The sequence below is a fragment of the Antechinus flavipes genome, chromosome 3 (assembly GCF_016432865.1).
Source record: "Antechinus flavipes isolate AdamAnt ecotype Samford, QLD, Australia chromosome 3, AdamAnt_v2, whole genome shotgun sequence".
Lineage (NCBI taxonomy): Eukaryota > Metazoa > Chordata > Mammalia > Dasyuromorphia > Dasyuridae > Antechinus > Antechinus flavipes.
In genome coordinates, this window is record NC_067400.1 from 258144313 (window position 1) to 258170919 (window position 26607).

A 26607-nucleotide genomic window follows, 5' to 3' on the forward strand; every position below is an offset into this window, starting at 1 on the left:
TCAAATCCAACAATCCTGATTGCAAAATGTATTTCTTTCTTTTCTTTTTTAAAAATATTTTATATTTTCCCATCTACATGTAAAAATTTCTCTCCAAAACGAGTGGATCAATTTATAACTCTACCAACAAGGCATTAGTATCCCAATTTTCCCACATGCCCTATAATATTTATCATTTTAGCCAATCTGATAGGTGGTACCTCAGAGTTGTTTTAATTTGCATTTCTCTAATAAATAATAACATATAGCATTTTTTATGATTATAGAGAGCTTTGATTTCTTCTTCTGAAAACTGCCTGTTCATATCCTTTGATTATTTATCAATTAGAGAATGCAAAATATATTTCCTATTAGCTGTGTCTTACCTTGCTTTACAAATCTCCTTTACTATATGGAAATTCATTTATAAGAAACATAAGATGACTCCCCCAACTCCTTACTTGGTACTGGGAAATATCTTCTCTAAATCCAATGTACTAAAAGGAGCTTTCTTTCATAATAGGTATATAATTTCCAATGACCATTAAATAAATGGTCATAAATTATTTTTTATCTCTATAAAACATTCATAAGTTTATTACCTGTTGATATTGATGCTGGGTAAGCCTGTTAAAAGCTATCAATTACATTTTCAGAATATACTATGGACTGAAATATCTTCTCCTTTAGAAACTGTATATGAAAATACCACTTTGAATTCAAGTCCTTTATATATTTAAGTGTGATGCTATTGTGACTATTATATAGCTTTAATTTTAAAATAAACTTCTGAAATAATTTCCTAATGTAACCCACGCTCACATAGCTCCTCTCACAAAGATTTTGGATATTACTCTTATCTCTTTAATAGAATATAGGGAATCTTGGGATTGACAGCTAACTGTTCTCTTTGAAGGAGGCTTGGTGAGACACAGAAACAGCTAATCACTTCATTCTTGAAGGAATTTGGATGGTTAACTATTATAGAAGAAAGAAATTGGGAGAGACCAATAACTATCTTTGAAGAATAAGTCTGAGGGACTTAATTGTTACCCTTTAGGACTGAGAATATACTTTAGGAAAACTCAGTTTTATTGGATTTCAGAAGGGAACTGGAAAAGTTTTGATAACTATTCTTATTCTGTGGCAAAGACATTCTGAGAATTCTTGAGGAGAATTGATAGACTTTAACATCCTAAAGTAAATTCACTTGTTTACTGAGGAGAGATGATAAGTTAATTAACATCATAAAAAGTAAAATATTCTGAGAAAAAACCAGGTTAATTCTACTCTGAGGAGGACTGAATGGTGGGATTGTGATTCCAGTAGTTTAGAAGAACCAGAAGTTACACAGCTGTTGGTGAGAGAATTCTAGTTAACAACCTCTTATTTTTCCTCCTTGTCTAGAATATAGAAGTGACTCTAGCTATAATCTTTCTCTTAGTCTATAATTGCTTATATATTTATCTGTGTCTTTGTATTATTTGTTACTGTTAATTACTGGCGAGTGAGATTGGAATTTACCTAATTCCTACGTGATTGAAGCTCAGAAAGGAGAGATAGAGATTTTCCCAGTTTTCTTGGATGAGGGCTCAGAGCTAATAAAGAGATTTTTGTTTTTGTTTAAAATGATTTCTGACATAATTCTCATCTTAAAAGGGAGCAAAGCCAGAAAAATATTGTACACAGCAATAGTAAGATTGTATGATGACCAACTATGAGAGACTTAACTCTTCTCAGCAATTCAGTGATCCAAGGCAATTTCAAAAAACTATGGATGGAAAATGCCATCTACATCTAAAGAGAACACTATGGAGACTTTTGCTATATTTTTTCCTTCTCATGGTTTTTCTGTTCTGTCCTGATTCCCCCTTCCTCCCCCCCCCCAAGACTCATATGGAAATGTTAATAATGAATGTATACATATAATCTAGAAAAAAATTTAAAATAAATATATATTTCTCACAACATACCTATTAGATTGTCTTTGGAGTAATGAAAGAGAATTTTGAAGATGATAAGTCTACTAATTTGTTACAACCTAAGGGGTGGGGATTTGATTTTTTTTTTCTTTTATCCTCATGAGCAAATTGGAATTTATTCTTTATCCCTTGTACTCTACCCTGTTTTGCCTGCTCTCTAGGATTGCTGTGAGGGTGAAATGTGATAAAATTTTGTAAAAATGCTTTGTAGTATTAAAAAAAACCCTAATATTTATTATAGTTATTTTACTTTTAGAAAAGTTCTTTTCTCACAACACTGTGAGAAATACAAAATAAAATAAAGATACAAATAAAGCTCAGATAGATTGAGTGCTTTATGTAAGATCAAGATTGAATTGAATTCTTTTGATTCCTACCCCATATATTTGAAATTTAAAAAAAAAAAAAAAACCTTATGGTACTATGGGATATAGTTGAGAACTGAACCAAGTCAGATCCTCTCATATGGCAAAGTCACTCTGTGAAGAACTCATTCTTGAGAGAAACAGAAACTTTAACTTCCATTCTAAGATCAACTCAAGTAATTTAATTTTTTAGGAGAAAGAAGTTAACCAACATTTCTTAGAAGAATTGAACTAAATGACATTCTGATAAGAAGGGAGTTAATAAATATGGATAATTTCTAGAAAATAGTGTTTCCAGTAAGCAAAGGAGTAACCAAAGAATTCTGCTACATTCATTTATCAAGAAATGAAAAAAAAATCAAATGAGATTATACATTTGAACATGGAAGAAATCTCAGAAGCCATTCCGTCCAACCTCTTCATTTACAGATGAAAAAAACAGAGACCTAGAGAACTTTGCATAGTAAATATTAGAATCTGAATTTGAGCCTTGCTTGACTGACTCAAAATTCAGTGTTCTTTCAACGCTGTCTCCCTATGTGAAAGTGCTTTGCAACATTAAAAACAAGATTCAAATATTATTATTAATAGTAATGACAAGATATAAGTGAATTGAAAGTCATTTCAGTAGCTATAGAACAATCCCTCTTAATCTTGAATTTTCTGCTTTTTTGAATGATTCTGATGTTATCACAAATGAATGGATGAATAAAAAAGTATTTACTTAGTTCTTATATGCCAAGCACTGTCCTATGAAGTAGGGAAACACATAGAAAAATCAAGACAGTCCCTGTTCTTAAGTATCTCACATTATAATTCAGAAAGACAACACATATTAAAAGTTTTGTGGCAGGGTTGCTTAAAAGCCTGGAAGTTTTAAAACACAGTAATATATTGGATAGCAAAGTTCAGGATCTTTGGATTGAATCACTACGCTAGATGACAGTGCTAGGCTGGAAGACCTGGAAGACTTTAGGAGCTAGTGGTAGGAAAGATGATAAATATGGTTTTCTATTACACTGATTGATTTAGAGTTAGTATGCCCATCTTGTTCAAACTTTGAGAGCAGTCAATCATAATACATAGATTTAGGGTGACTTGGGTTATTGAAAGCAAGAGTAAAGAAGAATAAAGTATATCACTGCAAATAATAAGACTTCCTTTATCTGACTGTTCCATATAGATTTATTAGGAAATTGCTCATTTACAAATTGGTTCTAGAGATTTTATCTCATAAAACCCAAATTTGTAAGCCAGAAAACAATATTCCTAAAAAGGAAAATACTAACTGTAAATAATGAAAACACTATTATTTAAACCTGATTATCTTGGCAAGTTTTTTTTTTTTCCCTCATGGTTTACAAGCTATCAAAGATTTTATTCACCCCACATGTGGAAGTGATAAGTTTTAGGAAATTTCAGGAAGGAGATTTTAATACCTTGAATGAAGGAGATAGACTAAGATTTCGTTAATGAAATCAAGAAGAAACTCTCTGTTCCCAGAATAGTTCAGAAAGACTAAATCAGTTAGAAAGTTCAGGAAATAAATCATTTAGATTTTTCCCATTCAACTATCATATTTTATAGATTATTTTTTCCAGTATATAGACAAAAGTAGAGTTGGAATTTTCTGTAGTTTGGAATTCTAGTCTGGGAATTCTTATTTCATTGTGTCATTAATGTTAATTACATTCCCTTATTCATTCTTCTTCCAGAGGAATGGATCAGCTTCTTCCATTTCTAATATCTAGGATCAAAAATATTACTTTAAACTTGATTCTTTTTTTTTTTTTCATTTGAGCCATTATTTTTGCTCCAGACTTTTTGTTGCAGAGAGTTTACATCCTGGTTTGCACCAGTTTTCAGAATGAGACATTAGTGATTAAGAAAGTGTATAAAAAATAATAGTCTATAGAAGTGCTGATGTAGTATGGTGAATTCTATTTAATTATCTGCTGAAGAAACCATCTTTACAGTTTTGTTAGTCTGTGGCAAAGGTAGAGGAAGGAAGTGGCCATTTCCTCCCAAGGTTCCTATTATTTCTACTTCAGCAGCCAGTCCTTCCTTCTTGATAAGACTCAAACCAGAAAACCATTTCCTCCTTTCTCTCTCTACCTTTAGGAGGATCAAGTTATTGTTAAGGAAAGCTAAGAATTTATTAGCTACTTGGTTTTTGGCAGAGAGATCTCCAACACTGATAACTGGAGTACCTCATTACTGGTCTAACATGCTTAGCCTTGTCAGACTTGTAATCTATTTCCTGAACTCATTGTCTATTTCTTTCTCCCATCAAGGTGGTCTGTAATTTCTCAAGTATAATATCACTGTTGTTTTCTCCTCCGTTATACTTCACAAAATGCTTCTCCACTTTGGTTCCTGGTTTCTGTATATAAATGTATTTTCTTAATTTTTTTTTTAATTCTGCACTTGACAAACACCAACAAATTCTCTATTTTTATGTTTTTATTCCAGATATTTTAGATTTAAAAAAAATCATCCTTTTTATTTAAAATACTAATTTTTGTCTTATAATTAGGCAAAATAATTTCTCACAATTTCCTTTTGATTTTTAAAGTTTTTTAATATTATATTATAAGTTTTTTAAAAAATAGTTTCTAGCTTATTTTATTCATTTACTTTTTTCTTTCAGTTTTTAAAATCTTCATTTTGATTTTCAGAATTTGTATTTTTGTATTTCGTTTTTTTTTATTTGTTATTTTTCTAGCTTTTAAAAGTTGAATGTCAATTCCATGTCCTATTCTTTTCTCATTTGTTGATAAAAGTGTTTTAGAGGTATAAAATTTCTCCTTAAGCTTATTTTAGCTACATCCCAAAAGTTTTGGTATGTTTTCTTATTGCTATTTTTTTTATGAAATTATCTATTGTGTCTATTATTCCTCTTTAATTCATCAATGATTTATGATTAAACTGATTAAGTCATTTAGTTTCTATTCAAGTTTGAATAATTCCTTCAAAAGCCTATTATACTTTTTATTGTATTGTGTTCCATAAAGAATGTATTTAGTATTTCTGCTTTTCTGCATTTGTATATGAATTATTTACAGTTGCACTTGGACCATTTTTGTAAAGTTGACATACTATGAATATGTATATTCCCTTATATTTATATGAAGAAATCATCAGAGATCTAGCATATCTAATTTTTCTAGGTATCTGTCCAGGTCCTTAGTTTACTTGTTTTTGGTTAATTTGTCCAACTTTAAAGTAGTATATTAAGGTCAATATTTTCCCCTCTATAATTTTGCTGAATATTTCTCCTCATAATCTGATAAATTGCTTTTTAAAAAGGATCTCAAACCTATTAATTCAATGGCTTTAATTCTATTAGGAACAGAAAGAGATTAAAGAAGGAATAAATGAGGATATAAATAATGTAACAGAAAACAGAAATTCAGAATAGATAGAAAGGGAATTAATGAAAATAACAAATCAAAGAAATTCTTGAAAAATATACACACTTTCTCAACGCCAATTCTAACACACAAAATAACTTGGAAGGAAGGAAAGAACTAAATTTTGAATTAATCACCTAATATAGAAGTAGAAAAACGGGGGGAAAGGGAGAAAAGAATTAATAAGTAAAAAAGAAAGTAATAATTTATCAATAACAAAATAATAATAAGCCTCTCAAACTAGGGAAAAGGATGACAAATGGATTGAGGAAAAGACAAAGAGGGAAGAGAGTCCTCATAGACTCTCATTGCATTAATGTAGTCTAAATAAAACTGATCTTAGGGGAAACTTAAATGAGAAAGGGAATCAAACAGTCTTTTAAAAGAACAATACTAGAGAGAAGGATGGAAGAAAACATAAACCTAACTTTTATTACTTTAAATGTGGTCGGGTTAAACAATCCAATAAAACTAAGGAGAATGACAGAATAGATAAGAGAATTTAAAAAGCTCCACAATCTATTACAAATAAGAAACATATCTAAAAAAGAAAAAAAAAAACTAAAGTAAAAGCCTAGATTAATCTTTACTATGCAACAGGTGAATTTAAAAAGTTGTTATTATTCTATCAGATAAATTATAAAATTAACAAAATTAATAAAAATAAATAAGGAAATTACATGACACCTAAAGGAACCAAAGATAACAATCAATATCAATAGTATAATATGCAAGTCTAAGCTAGAAAAACACAACAGAAAGATAAATAAAAGGAGAAATACTAAAGTATCATGTTTGTAGTACCTTTTGAATAGTACCAGTAAAGAATGTGTATATATATATATATTAACAATCCATAACTCTTTTACAAAGATAGATCATATGTTAAATCACAAAGAAATTGCAAATAAATATAATAAAAATATAATATAATATAATAAAGGATGAATATTGGGTATATCTATAAATACTGTAACACAATAAAAATAATGATTAGTTTTCAAGGGACTCAAGCAAAATCACAAGCCTAAATCCAATCCCAGAAAAGAAAATTGAATGATTTGCAAAGGAACTACTATAGCAACAACAACAATAATGGATTTACAGATAAATTTGATAAAACTTCCAAAAATATCTAAAAACTTATAATATATAAATTATTTTTTAAAAATTTATAAAGTACTGTACTAAACTCCTTTTATGAGACAAAGGCAGTCCTAATATCGTAGAAAAGGATAAAGCAAGAAAGGAGAGAGAGAGAGAGAAGAAAAAGACAAAAAGAAAGAAAGAAAAGAAAAGAGAGACAAAGACAGAAACAGACACACACACACATACACACACACACACAGAAACAGAGAGACAGAGACAGAGACAGAGAGATGAGGGAGGGAGGGATTTTGGCACTGATTGCATTCATGATAGTGTAGAGATTATCATGGAATGTTCCCCATGTTCATATGGACTTTATTTCTTTGAATTTGTGAGTAGGAAAGCATTTTGTAATAACTAGAATTTTGCTGCTTGTGGGAAGTTTCAGTTTTCATAAAAGGATACCACATATCGGCTGGAATATTACAAATTTAGTTAATAGTGGTCCCAATTTCTTCTTAATTCCCTCTATGCTACTTGCTGCTTTGAACCATAAAGCTGGAGCAGAAATTGCGGCTATGGTCTTTGGCTTCTTGGAGACCATAGGTTTGCTGCAAATATCTTCTTAGCTATGCAGAAATGCGGAATGAACATGCAGCAGCAGAGTACCAATGAATACATTGTTGCAGCAATTCGGAGATTTCAAGATACAAATTATCGTAACCCTTCATTCAGAAAACTACAGTCTCTCTCTTCTGCTGTTATCTACCGGTTTTGTCCTTAATCACACTTGACCATGGTCTTAATCATGGTTGTAGGCAGCTCCTATTGCAATGAAAAGCTTTTCTCTACTGCTTCCATTTCTCCATGAGAATTCTACTCTCTCTTTCATGAGAAAAGGAATAACCACTTAGTGTATACTAAGTGCCAGAAACTCTGCTAAACTTTACAAATATATGAATTGATTCTCACAATAAGATAGTTGTTATCTCCATTTTACAGTTGAGGGAATAGACAAGACTTGCCTGGGATCACACAATTAGTAAATATCTGAGGCTACATTTGAATTCAAGTCTTCTCTATTTTAGATCCTATTCACTGTACTACCTAATTTCTGGGAAAAAGGAAGACCAGACTGTCCCTTATTATTGTAGTATGTCTCAATACTATTAGGGGTATAAGTGTAATGCCAGAGAAACTGAGGCAAGATAGAGATTAGAGAGTTATAATATTTTATTTTTTTTATTTTAATAGCTTTTTATTTACAAGTTATATATATGCACAGGTAATTTTACAGCATTGACAATTGCCAAACCTTTTGTTCCAATTTTTCCCCTCTCTCTCCCCACCTCCTCCCCTAGATGGCAGGATGACCAATACATGTTAAATATATTAAAGTATAAATTAAATACAAAATAAGTATACATGTCCAAAACGTGATTTTACTGTACAAAAAGAATTGGACTCTGAAATATGGTACAATTAGCTTGTGAAGGAAATAAAAAATGCAGGCAGGCAAAAATATAGGGATTGGGAATTCAATGTAATGGTTCTTAGTCATCTTTCAGAGTTCTTTTGCTGGGTGTAGCTGGTTCAGTTCATTACTGCTCCATTAGAACTGATTTGGTTCATCTCATTACTGAATATGGCCAGGTCCAGCAGAATTGATCATCATATATAATATTGTTGTTGAAGTATATAATGATCTCCTGGTTCTGCTCCTTTCACTCAGCATCAGTTCGTGTAAGTCTCTCCAGGCCTTTCTGAAATCATCCTGTTGGTCATTTCTTACCGAACAGTAATATTCCATAACATTCATATATCATAACTTATTCAGCCATTCTCCAATTAATGGGCATCCATTCAGTTTCCAGTTTCTGGCCACTACAAAGAGGGCTGCCACAAACATTCTTGCACATACAGGTCCCTTTCCCTTCTTTAATTTCTCTTTGGGATATAAGCCCAAAATAATATTCCTGGGTCAAAAGGTATGTACAGTTTGATAACTTTTTGAGCATAGTTCCAAATCGCTCTCCAGAATGGCTGCATGTATTCACAATTTCACCAACAATGTATTAGTGTCCCTGTTTTCCCACATCCCCTTTAACATTCTGCATTATCTTTCCCTGTCATTCTAGCCAATCTGACAGGTGTGTAGTGGTATCTCAGAGTTGTCTTACTTTGCATTTCTCTGATTAATAAGGACTTGTAGCATCTTTTCATATGGCTAGATATAGTTTCAATTTCTTCATCTGAAAATTGTCTGTTCATATCCTTTGACCATTTATCAATTGGAGAATGGCTTGATTTCTTATAAATTAGAGTCAATTCTCTATATATTTTGGAAATGAGGCCTTTATCAGAACCTTTGCTTGTGAAAATGTTTTCCCAGTTTATTGCATCCCTATTAAACTTGTCTGCATTAGTTTGTACAGAAAACTTTTCAATTTGATATAATCAAAATTTTCTATTTTGTGATCAGTAATGATCTTTAGTTCTTCTTTGGTCATAAATTCCTTCCTCTTCCACAGGTCTGAGAGGTAAACTATCCTGTGTTCCTCTAATTTATTTATAATCTCATTCTTTATGTGTACGTCATGAACCCATTTTGACCTTATCTTGGTGTATGGTGTTAAGTGTGGGTCAATGCCTACTTTCTGCCATATTAGTTTCCAATTTTCCCAGCAATTTTTGTCAAACAGTGAATTCTTATCCCAAAAGCTGGGGTCTTTGGGTTGTCAAACACTAGAATATTAAGGTTTTGTCCTTTGAACCTAACCTATTCCACTGATCAACTAATCTATTTCTTAACCAATACCAAATGGTTTTGGTAACTGCTGCTTTATAATATAATTTTAGATCTGGTGCAGCTAGGTCACCTTCAATTGTTTTTTTTTTTTTTTCATTAATTCCCTTGAAATTCTTGACCTTTTGTTTTTCCGTATGAACTTTGTTGTTGTTTTTTTTTCTAGGTCATTAAAATAGTTTTTTGGGTGTCTGATTGGTATAGCGCTAAACAAATAGATTAGTTTAAGTAGTATTGTCATCTTTATTATATTTGCCCGCCCTATCCAAGGGCATTTAATATTTTTCCAATTGGTTAGATCAGACTTTATTTGTGTGGAAAGTGTTTTGTAATTTTGCTCATACAGTTTCTGATTTTCCCTTGGCAGATTCCTAAGGATTTTATATTATCAGTAGTTACTTTAAATGGAATTTCTCTTTGTAACTCTGATTGTTGGATTTTGTTCGTGATATATAAGAATGCTGATGATTTATGTGGGTTTATTTTGTATCCTGCAACTTTGCTAAAATTGTGGATTATTTCTAATAACTTTTTAGTAGAATCTCTGGGCTTCTCTAAGTATACCATCATATCATCAGCAAAGAGTGATAATTTGGTTTCCTCATATAATATTTTATTTGAAAGGAAGAGATTTACTGGGACCAAATGGATCCGTGATTTGGTCCCAGGGCTGAATGAGACTATTATCTCCAAGAATCCAGCAACCAATGTCCCATACAAAGATTTTTTTATGGGATAACAAGAACAATGACATAATGGGAGCAGGCACCTGGGATGGGGATGACATAATGGGGGGAGGCACCAGAGAGGGAGAGGAACCTGATTTTCTAATGCTGTCTAAGATATAAGACCTTTAACTTACATGAACTGATGTTGAGTGAAATGAGCAGAACCAGGAGATCATTATATACCTCAACAACGACACTGTTTGAGAATGTATTCTGATGGAAGTGGATCTCTTCGATAAAGAGAGCCTTAATTGATCAAAGATGGACAGAAGCAGTTACACCCAGAGAAAGAACACTGGGAAATGAATATAAACTGCTTGCCTTTTTGTTTTTCTTCCTGGGTTATTTATACCTTCTGAATTCAATTCTCCCTGTGCAACAAGAAAACTGTTCGGTTCTGCACACATATATTGTATCTAGGATATACTGCAACCCATTCAACATGTAAAGGACTGCTTGCCATCTGGGGAAGGGGTGGAGGGAGGGAGGGGAAAAATCAGAACAGAAGTGAATGCAAGGGATAATGCTGTAAAAAATTACCCTGGCATGCGTTCTATCAATAAAAAGTTATTAAAAAATTAAAAAATAATAATAATAATAAAAAAAGATATAAGACTTTTATCCTATCAAAAATTCTTATGATTAAGGGGGAAGGGTGATGTTGCAGAATTACAATTAGGAACTGAGGCAGAACAATTTAGGGAAACTGGGTCAAGAAAATTAGGGAAACTGAGTCAGGACAATAAAAGAGAACTATGGTACAACATAAGGAGATAGGTACCAGGGATTTCAGTTTTGCTATCAAAATTGATTTTAAATGAATGCCCTGTTATAAAGGAAATATGGAAAGAACTTTATGAAATAACTCAAAGTAAATAATGGGAGTGCATGCTACCTAGGATCATATAAGAGAAAGTAAGTGAAACTTTAAAAGGACAAAGAATTCTGACTTGGAGGGATGACTGAAATAATGTTATGCTACTTTGCATATTGAAATTAATTTAAATATTAAGTAGTCACTAGGAAAGTCTAGTTGATTGATAATCAACATTAGGCTTTTAATAAAAACATTTTAAAGATGTGTTGTAAGAGTAGTTACTTTTGAAGGAGGAAAGGATTCACAAAATGGTAGACTGAGCTATGCGTGGAAAGTGGGTTGAGCCTACCTATTGTCTTAGTGATAGGTTAATTGCATTCATATAAGCATGATTTTTCAGCACCATCTGGTGCAATCTCCCTGAGTCATTGTCCAACAAACAACAATACAGTATTCTTTAAAGGAGTTTTAGGAAATAGGTTTCGTTGACCTAAGATTCTAGCTAGAAGAGGCTAGAAGTAGAGATGGCTTACTGTGAGTCTTTCTCCTACTCTGTCCTTTCTCTGATTTGGCTCCAGTATGTTTCAGTTCATTAATCTTTTTCTTCCATGAACAAATACTGATTTCTCAGAGTCTCTCTTGGTTTCTCCCTTCTGCCTCATAACTGCCCCCTGGAGTTCAGATGGGCTGGCACCTAGACTGATTTTTTCTAGCCCTGCCATGTCTTGAGGGGGCACTTGAAGAATTCAGAAGCATGTCTGGGAGTTTCATTCCACTTTTCTCCTCCTAATTATCTGGAAATCAAAATGCCACTGATCTGAATACAAGGATTAAAGCTGGTATAGATCGGATGAGCAGCTAAATGGCAACATAGTGCAGACTGCTGAACCAGGAGTCAGGAAAACTCATCTTGCTGAGTTCAAATTTAACCTCAGACACTTATTTGATAGATACCCTGGGCAAGTGACTTAACCCTGTTTGCCTCAGTTTCTTCATTTGTAAAATAAGTTGGAAAAGGAGATGTCAAACCATTCCAGTATCTGTGCCAAAAACCCCCCAAAACAAACAAAACAAAACAAAAAACCTTTAATGGGATCATGAAGAATCAGACATGAGTGAAAAAAATGATTTAACAAAAAACTAGATGATCCCCTGAGGGTACCTTCTCAGCTCTATACCCTAGGATTCTAAAAGATGTGTTCCTTTTCCCCCATTTCTTCCTATTACCAAAGAATGGATGTGGGGCTGTGAAATAGGAATCATTTTAGCTATATTGGTTTCTATGGTGATAGAGTAATTTTTTCCCCCCTTCTCTCTTCAATGATTGAAGAGTTTTTCACCTCATTAGCTTTTCAATTGTCTCATATTGGTGTTCTCACTGATTGACTATTTGAACTGTTCCTTTAGGTATATGGAATCCATTACTCACATTGCTGAGGTGAAGTATGGGACTGGTTTGGGAGGATACAGACTCTATGCTGCACAAGGTTGTGTGAATGTTTATCTGAGACCAATACAGAGGAAATATAAAGTCTTCACCTCCAAAATGGCTTTCTGAGAGCCTGAAGAGAATCATCCAAAAGAGTTGGCCCCAGGGACATTAGTGTTTAAAGAAGATTAAGATGCTTTCTCTGTTTTTGCATTGTTTTCCTTGAAATCTGGTCTTTGTCAAAGGCCCTTAGGACTGGTATATGTGCTTTATAAATAGATCAGGATTGCCTTGTAAACTCTGAGTAAGTTAGAAGTTAATCAAGCATGTTTACACACAGTAATAAAATGTGTTTTGTGTGCAAGCTTACATTTGTAGGAAACAAAAGAAAATGGTAATAAATGAATTGCTGAAATTTCTGATTCATACAGAACTGTGGCTTACAATCTTTGCATAAACTGGAAGCAAGTAATGATTTTATGTCTGTTTATTTCATGAATGATGTCAGATGTTTAGAAAATATGGAAACAAGATGAATTATTCATTTTACATTAAAAAGCTCTTTAAACTCTCTTAAAAGCCTTCTAATGAAGAACCTGTAACAAGTTCACAAAAGCCTCTTCTATTGAATGACTCAATTTTAATACTCTCTAATGCTCTTCAGATTCTCTCATTAGAACACTCTCTCCTTTCTCTTTGACTCCAAAGCACAGCTAAATGTTTCAGATTTCTTCCTGAAAAGATAGGATTTTTGTTAAAGGCAAAATGGAATCCAATCAAATTGGTCAGTAGTAGGGTTTATATCCAGAGGTTTTATTTTACAGGAATTAAGTTTAAAAAGGATAAGAAAATTGAGCTTCAATTTTCCTGTTGAGAATTATATAGCTGGGGAAAACGAGGTGGCACGGTGGATAGAGCACCAGCCCTGAAATAGGAAGACCTGAGTTCAAATTTGATATCAGACACTTAACAATTCCTGACTGTGTGACCCTGGTCAAGTCATTTGATCCCAATTGCCTCAGGGGGGAAAAAAAAGAATTATATAATTGAGACAGTAGTGGAAATAGTTATCTGGGACTATGATGACATGTCACCACAGGAAGAATGAATGAATACATAAATGAATGCATAAAGCTGTGGTAGGATAAGCCATTAAGCATTTATTTAGCACCTACTACATGTCAGACCATGTGCTGAGTGCTGTGGATACAAAGAAAGGTGGTGGTGGTGGTGGGGGGCTTGCCATTTCTATTAAGGAACTTACAGTGTGATAGAAAAATGCAAGCATCTATGTATTAACTAGATATATACAGAATAAATGGAGAATTATCAACAGAGGGAAGGTACTAATATTAAGGTAGATAAAGAAAAGTTTCTCATAGAAGGTGAGGGGAGCCACTGAAGTTTATTGATTAAGAGGTAGAGGAGGATGACATAATTAGATCTGAGCTTTAGGGAGATCGTTTTGATAGATGAGTGGAAGATGATGTGGGGAGGGATAAGAGAAGGAAACTTAATCTGATGTGACTGCTTTTCCTGATTTGTTTTTTTAAAATACTGTTTCTCATGGTCAAAGGATATGAACAGATGAAGAAATTAAAGTCATTTCTAGTTACATGAAAAATCACTATTGATTAGAGAAATGCAAATGAAGACAATTCTGACGTACCACTTCATACCTTTAAGGTTGGCTAAAATGACAGGAAAAGATGATGTTAAATGTTGAAGGGGATGGGGAAAAACTGGAACATTAATACATTATTGGTGGAATTGTGAAGTGATCCAACCATTCTGGAGACCCATTTGGAACTATGCCCAAAGGGCTATAAAACTGTGCATACCCTTTGATCCAGCAGTACCATTACTGGGTCTGTATCCTAAAGATATCATAAAAAAGAGAAAAGAACACACATCTGCAAAACTGTTTATAGCAGCCCTTTTTATAGTGACAAGGAATTGGAAACTGAGTGGATGCCCATCAGCTGGGGAGTGGCTGAATAAATTATGGCATATGAATGGAATGTAATATTATTGTTCTATAAGAAACAATCAGCAGGATGATTTCAGAAAGGCCTGGAGAAACATACATGAACTGATGTAAAGTGAAAATATTGTACACAGCAACAACAAGATTATATGATGATCAGCTGTGATGGACTTATGCTCTTTTCAATAATGAGGTAATTCATTATTCAGGTCATTTCCAATAGACTTGTGATGGAGAGAGCCATCTGCAGCCAAAAGAAGAATCATAGAGACTGAATGTGGATCACAACATAGTATTTTCACCTTTATTGTTGTTGATGTTATTTGCTTGCTTGTTTTTTCTTTCTTTCTCATTTTTTCCCCTTTTAATCTGATTTTTCAGGGGCAGCATGATAAATGTGGAAATCTGTTGGGGAAAAAAAGTACCATTTCTCTCACAAACTGTATTTCTTATATACACATTATATTTTCTTAAATATATTTTCTTGCTTAGTGTATTGGGTCCAACATGACCCAAATGTGTTGAATACACAAATATATTAAAGAAGATCACTATAGAAATGCTGGCAGATCTATTGAAGTTTATTCCTTTAAGATAGCATTTTTTTTTCAGTTGGAGAAAACTCTTCACTGATTTTTAGAGTTCCCAAAAAAGGGCTCACTTTGTCTTACTACTTAGAGGATGAAAACATTCTTATTTGAAAAACTCTCTAGGAAAAGGAAAACTGTTAAAAAAAAAAAGATGAAATCATATTTTTTTCTTTCTGTGATCTTTCTTTCTGCTGGTAATAACTTGCTCTGTCAAAATAAATTTTCTTTTTTTATCCTTGAACTTAGTTGCCTGATATAGTCATATTCTGTAACCCTCCCTCCCTCCCTTAAATAACCTGGTCTTTGGAAAGAATTTGGTAGATTCACACACACACAAAGCTTAAAAAACTGATAAAGTTGCACAATGTTCTTACTATAAAAGCAAGACAAAGTTTTAAGTTAAAAAAATTAATTTCAAATGATGGAAATTCATACATTACCAAGTCAACTTCATTTTGGTCACAAATATTTTCTCAGGAGTTCTTGAAATTACAACTTCTTTCTATAACTATAAGAATCACCCATAATCATCCCCATAAGGTATCCTTTAGAATAGCTGAGGGAAACAAAATACCTATAGAAACTGGAAGAGGTAACATGGATTAAAATATAGTCAATTCTTGGGAGGAGTTAGAAAGTATCAAGATACCAAGCACAGAAAAACCAAAATTCAAAAAATGAACTGACAATAAAAACCATGGCTTCAATTGTCTCTATACAAATGTATCAAATGTGGGTTAACAAGAAGGATGAACTAGAGATACTAATATAAAGAGACAAATTTTGAGATTTAATGGGATAACATCATGATGAAAATATGACACTAGAATGGTATGCTTTATTTAATAAAAACAAGGTAGTTAAAAGGATGTCAGTGTTGAAAGTGAAATAACATTGTCTATTTACAAGCTCCTCATATGAGAAAAACCAAGAACCAAAAAAAGGCAGAAACAAAAGTGATAATATCATCATAATATTTTACCTGGACAAAAAAAAAAGAGGAAATGCAAGAAAAGTTTGGAAAACAGATCCCTGTCTTAAGTTTAGATAACTGTCATAGGGACAAGATACAATAATTATTTTAATTACTCATGCATCTGTTATAGGAGACTCTATGCCAAAAGCAGAACCACAACCACAACTAATAAATTTATTAGTTTTTTAATTTCATGCTTTAGAAGAGGAATAAACAATGGTATTTTAAAGGAATAAACTTCAGTATATCTGTCAGCATTTCTATAGTGCTCTTCTCTGATATATTTGTGGATTCAACACATTTGGGTCATGTGTTGGACCCAATACACTAAGCAAGAAAATATGAGAAACTGATTATCACCAAAAAAAAAAAAAAAAAAAAAAGGAACTGGTTGCTGAGATGGAAATAATGGGATCTTTCATAGAAAATAACATCACAGAGAATGAAAAGAAAACTGGGTGTAATTGCATATGCACCCTAAACTTAGGAGAAACTGATTTCAAAGAATTGTCATATAAAGGGTAAATAGAAAGAGAGAGACAGAGAGGGGGAAAAAGAGTGTTAGACAAGCAGTTATGTAGAGGTCATTTGGTGTCTCCATTCAATTAGACATTATAGAATTTGTAAGACAGCAATCCCAAAAGCAAAAGCATTTAGTCAATATGTAAAAATAATGTAAAGAAACAGGAACAGAATCAAGCAATAATCATTCTGTACCCCATACACAAATGGCTATAATCTTATATACCTTTGGAAAGTAAGGATTGAATAGGATTTTCCCAGGGAAAACTTACAAAAGTGTAGCGAAACCCAATTGGCTTTCATTCTCTTCTTAACACTCAATGACTAAAATAGTGGTACAAGTAAATGGAACACTGGGTTTGAAGTCAGGCCAGAGTTCAAATTTGTTGTTAGACTCATAGTAGGTGTATGATCCTGAGTCATTTAATTTTTATTTGCCTCTATTTCTCCATCTGTAAAAGAGAAAAAAAAATAATAGCATCTATATCCAAGGCACAGTGCCTGGCACGTAATTAGGTATTTTATTGTTTTAAGTCATTTCACTCATGAACAGTCAGTCATGTTCAATTCTCCATGACTTTATTTGGAGTTTTCTTGGCAAAGATAATGGAATTGTTTTTCTTTTTCTTTTTTTTTTCTACTTTATTTTACAGATGGGGAAACTGAGATAAACAGAATAAAGTGACTTGCCCAGGATCACACACCTAGTAAGTGTCTGAGATTAGATTTGAACTCAGGAAGATGAGGCTTCCTGACTTCAGCTCTGATGCTCCATCAATCATACTACCTAGCTGCTCACTAATTGGCTATTAGGATTGCTATTATTATTATAATAGAGATATGCTATCTTTTTAGGACAGGTTTGAACCTGCTGAAATTTCATTGCTTAGCCCTTCCCTTCTGTCCTCAACCCTGAGCCTCCTTCCCTGGCTGTTCAGAAGGACCCTAAGCCTCCTAAGGCTTTTCCTCATGCTGCTTCCTGTCTCCTTTTTTTCCTATTGTTTTTCTCTCTCTTCCTTTTCTTTTTCTTTTGTTTGCCACCTGATGTGAAGCCTGCATCTAACTAAAAGGCTCCCTAGGAAGTCCAGGTTTTCTCCAATGAACAGCAGGCCCTCATCACTATGGACCTGAAGCTGCATTTGAAAGCTCCCATTAAGGCTAAGGTAATTCTCAGCCATATTATATTTAATTTTCTGAGTAATGAGCTTGCAAGGAGAATTAGCATCAGCACATTGACTTTCTGGGTGGGGACTTTAAGATAGAGACATAAGAAATTTCCTAAAGTGAACCTGATGCTTTTCTATGGTGAGAATCCCTGACATGAAGATTGCAAAAAAAATACCAAGGCCTACTTGCTGCTCTCAAAACATTTGAAGGCACATAAAAGACCAATTTCAGATGTTTCCAAAAAAACATAGGCTTGACACTGATTGGATATGTGTGATGAATAATATTAAGGAACTGAATATGATACTGAGGTTTCAGAATAGTGGTATTCTTAACAAAAAAGGTGAAAATGAAAAAAATTTTTTAAAAAAAGTGAAATTGGTGGGTTTGGGAGAAAGAAAATGAACTCTGTCTTAGACATGCATGAAAGAGAGTTTTATTTATTTGACCATGCTCTCTTCCTATATTCTTTCTCTTCTGAGTTTCATGTCATTTGTCTCTCTTGGTTTTCTGTCTACCTTTCTCAAAGTCATTCACTGAATGTCCCATCTACTAATTGTGGGTATCCTCCAAGATTTTGGCCTGGGCCCTTTTTTGTTTTTGCTATACTCTTTCATATGGGGACCGCATCATCTTTAGTGGATTCATTGTAAATATTCAAGAATTGCTTATTGAGCTCAGATATTTTTACATTCAGAGTTATGTCTTCTGAATGTTTTGTATACTAAAAATACTAGGAATGTTCAATAAATATTTAACCAGTATTGGACCTAACATTTTTTCTAATAAGGAGGTTATAGATATCAAGTGTGTATTTACAGATATGATCAGGGAAAGACAGAAATTCCAAGGGAAAAACCATAACTCAACTAAAAATTTCTGTCAGATCCTTGTTTTAGGATAAGAAGAGTAGGAAACTATGGATTGAAATCCTGAAGAGTGAAAAGATCAGTGACAGGGAGAAGGAAAAGTGATTTTTTCCTGGGGAGAGATTCCAATGAGCAGTGACTAAAATTACTGCCTTCTGAGACATGAGCATTAATGATTTCTTGAGCTAGCCAGGCTGAAGTAATGAGAAGGGCAATCAAATCTTATGCTGCAGGACAATAACAGACAACCTGGGGAGATACAGGGAATTGTTTTTCCTCTAATTGTTATCATTGTATTGCCTACCTCAAACTATTTATCTAGGTTCTACTATGCTTCTTTTAAATTTTAAACCACAGAGGCAGGTATTAAACAGATTAGTTGTGTCATTAATTGTCGCATTACCTGTTTTCTTATGAACTCAGTGCATTAAAACTATACCGAAAAATTTACAAGATTAAAAAATTGGAATTGGCATCATTACCATTGAAATGATATTTTTTCAGTCATGTCTTTTGGGGGGGGGGTCTCTTTAGTTTCTATTTGAATCACATTACTAGCTTTCAAAATCTGCAGTCCTACACCAAACCTCCTTCCCTCCTTTCCTCCCTCCCATCTTCAATTCTCTCTCTCTCTCTCTTTCTCTCTCTCTCTCTCTCTCTCTCTCTCTCACACACACACACACACACACATTCACTCACACTCCTGGCCACCATAGAGTCTGTAAGGGTTTGCATAGCAGCAACTGAATTCCATGATCCCACAAACCGCCATAGATAAGACATGTATGAAGAGATTTGTTATAGACAACTCTCACTTATAGATGACAATCCCTTGGAAGTTTTGGATAGTGAAGGGGGAAGCTGATAAATATTCCATTATAAAGATTACATATGCTAGAAAAACTGGAAAGCAGACTGCAAGAAACTAAGTATAGAGCAATAACTCATACTATATATGTAACAGGTGTCATAATAAACAAATTAGAGGAAGAAAGGAACTTTCTAATCTATAAACAGAACAGTTCATGACCAGATAAGGGATAGAGAAAATCTTAGAAGAGAAAAGAGCTAGTTTTGATTACATAAAATTAAAGTTTTTGCAGAAACAAAATCAATGCAACTAAAATTATTAGAATAGAAACAGATAATGAAGAAAAAATGTGTTCTCGGTAATTTCTCTGATAAAGTTTTCATGTTCAAGCTATATAAGGAAGTGATTCAAATTTATAACAATAAGAGTCATTCCTGTGGTTGATAAATAAAGGATATGAATAGGCAGTTTTCAGAGAAAGAAATGTAAGTTATCAATAGCAATATAAAAACAGGTTTTAAAATCACTGATAATTAAGAAATGAAAAATAAAGCAACTGTAAGATTCTACCTCATATTCATCTGATGGACAAAGCTGACAAAAAAAAAAAGGAAAATAACAAATGTTGGAGAGAGTATGGGAAATTGGTACATGAATACACTATTGAAGTAGCTATGAATTGGTTGAAACATTCTGGAAGGCAATTTGGAACTATGCTCCTAAAGACATCAAACTGTGGCCCAATATCCTATCACCAAAGAAAGTAGAAAAAGAACCATATGTACAAAAACATTTCAAGGAGGTGTGTCTGTAGAAACAAAGAAATAGAAACTAAGGGATCACCATCAATTGGGGGAATGGTTGAACAAGTTTTGATATATGAATGTGATGGAATATTTATCATGCCATAAGAAATGAATAGAAGACAGTTTCAGAGAAATCAAGCAATATTTATATGAATTAAAGCAGAGTGAAATGAGCAGTACCAGGAAAGAATAACAACACTATAATGACAAGCAACTTCAAAAAACTTAAAAACTCTAATTTATGCAATGACCAACCACAATTCCAGAGGACTGCTGATCAAGTACTGTCTGACAAAGAAATGATGGGTCCAGATAAAGATATATATATATAATTTAATCATTAATATATGAATTTTAGATAACCTATTACATTGTTTTACTCATTCTGTATTTGCACAGAATTAATGACTTTAGGCAGGGGCCATGACTAGATACCAGATCTTCTGATTATAGTTTTAGTTCTCTTTCAGGGGCTGCTAGTGACAAAATAATAAAGTACCTAACTACTCTAAATAAGTTGAGGTCATCTAGTTTAGATTAACTACTATAGCCTTTCCTCTATTGGCTTCTTTCTGGTTGCCTTCAAGCATACCATTGCCTTCCACAACCTTAAAAAAAAAAGACTCCTTTGATCTTATATATCTTTGCTAGATACAGTCATAGAGTTTTGAGAGAATAACAGTACTTTCATACTGATTCCAGCTTTATCTTTGCAGCTATCTCCTGTTGAACATCCCTTTTATGAAATGGTCCATCTTCCTGAAACCAATGACATAAGCCACCTACTAGCCCATGGATCTTTGGAATAGCACTGCTCCCTAATGACCAGCTTAGTCCCAGAAGCCATAATCCAGGGAAGCACTACTATGGAAAAGAGACTTTATACATCCAGTAACACTAACACTGATTGCCAACCACCTGCTACCAAAAGGAGGTCAGATAAGTCATGGCAAAATACCCTGAAGGGAGATAAAACAGTGTGTGCCAGAATCTTGACCATCATCTTCCCACATGCCCCTAGGATCCTAAGATCAGCAGCCCTATAATAATAGTATCTAACTTGCCCTCTCCCTTTCCAGTTTAACCTAAACCATCAGTGGATGTGACTGATACTTCCTTGTGGTTGCTGAAACCCTGATCTCTTCAGCAGCCATAATTATTGAAGACTCAAAAAAAAAAAGTTCTTATTACCAAAGTCCTAGTTGTTGTCAAATAGTTCACTGTTAGAAAGGGATATGTTGGACATGATGTTCAATAAGAAGTATCACTGTCTGTTTCAGTAGTGTATATATACACACATATACACACACTTGTATACCCTATGGATAGACATTAATAAAAATGGTAACATAATGTGGCATAATAAAAATGTAGCACTAATAAAAACAGTAGCATAATAAAAAATGGTAACATATCAAAGGGCCAAGGGATACATATATACTACAATAAATATACATAACAATATAATAAATATAAATATAAAATAAATATATACTACAATAAATGTGTTCCAGGCTGCATGAGCAAGCTAGACAGGCTGAAACTTCAGATGTTTGGGGTTGAGGATCATTGCAGAATGGGGTGGAGTTGGTAGAAAACAATTCTTCCCCCTCAGCCTATAACTTCCATCTACTACAGAATGTACATCAGAGAATACATAATACTGTATCATACCATGTGCATTAGAAGATATACAATAAATATGTCAATATACTTTTGACAGAGACCTGAAGTTTGCTTCTGGAAGTGGGTTTCCAGAAGGGTTGTAACTTGCTAGTTACTGTGAAGTGGTTCGTTTTTCTTAATTATCTCAGTGTTTCTAAAGAATGAATATTGCAGAAGCAAACTCAAAACTTATGCTTATAACTTATGTTTAAAATGCTATCTAATATATCAATTGCATTGGAATTAGAATTTATTCTAATTTCAAATATGCATTATAGGTAGAACGGACTGAGTGTGTTTTAGGCACAAGATTGCTAGAAACAATTTTATTTAACATTGATCTAAAATTGAAGTCATTTTCTGGCTTAGAGAGTTGTGAACAATTTCCCCATGTCCTTCAATAAATAAACATTTATTAAGCACCTACTATACAACAAACACTTTGTTAAGCACTGAGGATACAGAAAGGAAAAAAAAATCTCTGTCCTCAAGAAGCTCACAATGTAAGGGGGAAAGAATGTATAAAATGAAATCAAAATGGGGGGAAGAGCTGGCAAAATAGGGGGAAGGACTGGCACCTACTAGTTAAAGGTGATGAAATAGTTATCCTTAACCCTCTTCTTAAGTAGAGGAACTGAGAGATTTCCCATATCCAACTATTCACACTCTCCAATCATGGTTCTGACTCTACCTCAAGATGATTTAAGAGTTAACATTCCAAAATAAAAGTAACTATTTCTGACTTCTCCCCTGGACCTGTGGAGTAAACAAATTCATATCTTAATCTTTTCTCAAAAGGACTCAAATGAAGGAAGGTCATAGCACCAAATGATTCAGGGGGATATACAGAGACCAACTTTAATAGTTATCTCTTCAAGGATGGGGAAAACAATGATGAGTAACAAAAGCACAAAAAGAACAAAGAGTTACTTTCTTATTAAAATGTTGGTTTTTCACCCTTAATCCATTTTCTTATGAAATGTCTTTTTTTTTTTTGTCCTTTTCTAACCTATCTTTAAATAAAGAAATCTGGAAAGTTTTTTGGCTAAAACTCTATTATTTCTTAATATTTCTAGAGAAACTAAAAATGAGGTTTTAAATGTGCTTACACAATTAAGTAAAGTTTTTTCTTTGAAGTTTTGATAGTTAGAAGCATCTCTGGAGTATATGGGATAGGAATTAAACCTTTAATTTCTTGCTATAGAAACTTCCTCTAACAATGCAGATCAGCCCTTCTATTTATTGTTTTAGATAGTGATTTAAAGCATTGAGGATTCAGGTAATGCTTAGATTTCCTTATATGTAAAATGTAATAATAATACTTACCTTCCAGAGTTGTAAAAATCAACTGAGATATTTGTGAAATTCTTTGCATTAAACAAAAAAATAAATAAATAATATAAATATTTTTATTGATTAATTGATGGTCTATTTCTTTATGAATTACAGAAAATTGCAAATGAATCAAGAATGACATTCCTGATGTAATGGCCACCCAGAAATGGAAGCAGTAATCTTAAGAAATAATCATCTTTTCTCTCTTGTCCTAAATTTTCTCATCTCTAGATTAAACATCACCAATTTCCTCACACCCAAACTGCCAGTTTATAGGCATTTTGGTTATTTTGTACCAGACTGCTAGTGTTTCCCTTAAAATTTGACAAACAAATATATGTGATCAATATTCTGGTTCTTTTGTATTTTGATTTGGGCAGAGTCTCAGTGTCCTCATTAGAGAAGGTTCTGTGTTCTATGAACTAATTAAATTAGCCCAGAAGAAAAGCAAAATGCTCAAAGTTAGAGAAGCTGCCCCAAATGTTCATAGGTACTATTTGCATCTTACCTGTGGCAGAGCATTCCAAGTTTATATTGATCTGATCATACTGTAATTTGACTTTAACAGAGTGATATAATTTTAGTCTTCTTGGAGAATGAAGGATAACAACCATGGACAAAGTACGATAGAATTTATTATAGTCCTTTTGTAATGCTGGAGAAACTGAGCAAGATGGAGATTAGAGAGTATTTCATAATTTATTAAATGGGAGAGATTTACTGGGACCAAATGGATCCATGATTTGGTCTCAGGGCTGAATGAGACTATCTTCTCCAAGAATCCAGCAGTGAATGAAAGATACAAGATTTTTTTTATAGGATAACAAGAACAATGACATAATGGAGGAGGTACCTGGATGGGGATGATCTAATGAGGGGAGGCACCTAGGATGACATAATGGGAGGTACTGGAGAGGCTTCTGATATTCTAATGATGTTTAAAATGGTTAAAGACCTTTTTCCCATCAAACATTAAGAGGAAATGATTATAGCCTAAGGTCTAAGGTATAAGACCTTTATCCTAATAGGAAGAGGGAATGGTTATAACCTGAGGTAAAGTAACTAAATAGGACAATTAGGGAAATTGGGTTAGGACATTAAAAGGGAACTGTGGCACAACACTTTTGAATATTATACTTCTTTTTTCCCTCTTATTATATTTTTCTAACTATATCTAAAAATGTTTTTAATACTTTTTTTATTAAATTTTTTGGGGTTCTACATTATCTTTCTCCCTTCTTTTCTTTCCTTGAAAAAGCTAACAGTTCCACGTAGATTATGCATATGAAGTCATGAAAAACATATTGCAAAAGAAAACACAGATAACCCCTTCCAATATAACAACAACAACAAACAATTAAAAAAAACTTTTTTAAAGTATGCTTCTATCTGCATTGAGATTTTATCAGTTCTTTATCTGAAGGTAAATCTTTCATTGTAAATCCATTGGAATTGTTTTGGACCATTGTACTACTCAGAGTAGCTAAGTCATTTAGAGTTGAGCATTATTCAATATACAATTGCTATTATTTATATACAAAGTTTTCCTGATTCTGTTTATTTCACTTTGCTTCTGTTGATATGTCTTCCCAGGTTTTCCTGGAACCATCCTGCTTATCATTTCTTATAGCACAATAGTATTCCATCACAATCATATATTGCAATTTTTTCAGCCAGTCCCTAACTGATGGGTGAATACTGTATTATTATGAAATGTGGTCTAAATAAGGATGAATCTATGTTCGTAGGTCAGCCAGTCAATAGACATTATATATATATATATATGTATATATACCAGACTCTATGCTAAGCACTAGGGAAACAAAGAAAGGCAAAAGACAGCACTTGTTCTCTAGGAACTCACAATTTAATGAGGGAGAAGACATGCAAAAACTATGCACAAACAAGAGGTATGTAGAATAAACTTGAGATAATCAATAGAAGAAAAGCACTAAAATTTAGGGGAAATGAGAAATGTTTTCTGAATTGGAACTTTGATGAAGACGTGATGAGGTTAGAGAGAGAAAAATTAAAGGTCAATTAATCAATTAATAAGGACTTTTAGGTTCAATTTTTATTCTATTTTAAAGGTTGTAATATGTAAAATTCAATTATTTTTGTGTTTTTTTTTTTTTAAAGGCTTAAGTCCTGGTCTTTGTCCCCATTTCCAAGTCCAATAATCACTTACCATAATTTATTCCAAGAGCCCTCCCCAGTGAAGGAGCCCAGACTTGTCACAGCTTTCATATGGCTTAAATGCAGAATTTTAAATATTAAGATACTTTTAATCTTGCCACTCAAAGTCCTAATAGCATTCATTCAAGCAGTATTCATTCAACAAAAGAAAAATGTTATGTGATTTTTATCAGATTATAAGAATCAATTCAATTAATTGACCTCATTAATGTCTAACTCAATTCATTTACACTGATATACCCATTCCATGGATGGATAGTTCTCTAGTTATATTCAAGGTTTTAATTTTGTCACAGGCTTTTACATTACCCTACTAATACTTTTCTATTGCCATGCTTCCTTAGGCTACCTTATATAATCTTGGAAATTGAGGTACTATCATATCAGTCGCAGGGGGCTGGGTACTCCCAAGGTGTCCCAGGAAGAGACCCAGTTAAATACTATCAATGTGGAATTCTACTGATTCAAATTTTGTAAGAACTCAGATATAATATATGTGATTTTTTTTTTTTTAGTCAAAGCTTCAGAACAATATTCTTTCTTGACAGTTATCAGATTTTATGAATAAATGGAATCCAGGCTAAGATGATAAAATGATATAAACAAAGGACTCAAGAAATTAAAGATTTTTTTCAATTTCACTTAGCATGTAATTCTTTTATATTATAAGAAGTTTATGCTTATGACAGATTTTGATATTAGACTACTGCAAGCTATAAATTTTTATTAGCAACTAATTTTACTTATTAGGAGTTATTTTTATCTTAATTCATAATGTACAATGTACTTGACAAATAATGAAATTACATTTAAAAAAATAGACTTTCAAATCTAGTATTTCCTATTTTATTATCCAATTGAAGATGGAGTGTTACTGCAGTACTAGTGATGCTATATAGTTTTCCTATAGGGTAATGTGATATGATGTTTGGTCATGAATCATGCATGGAACATCATAATCACAGAAGCATCAAAATTATAGCTTACCCAAAAGGCAATAGAAGGGCATCTAGTAGGTACGGCGTAGGCAGCAATATATAACCAAAGATGACATCAGCAAGAAACATCTTGAAAT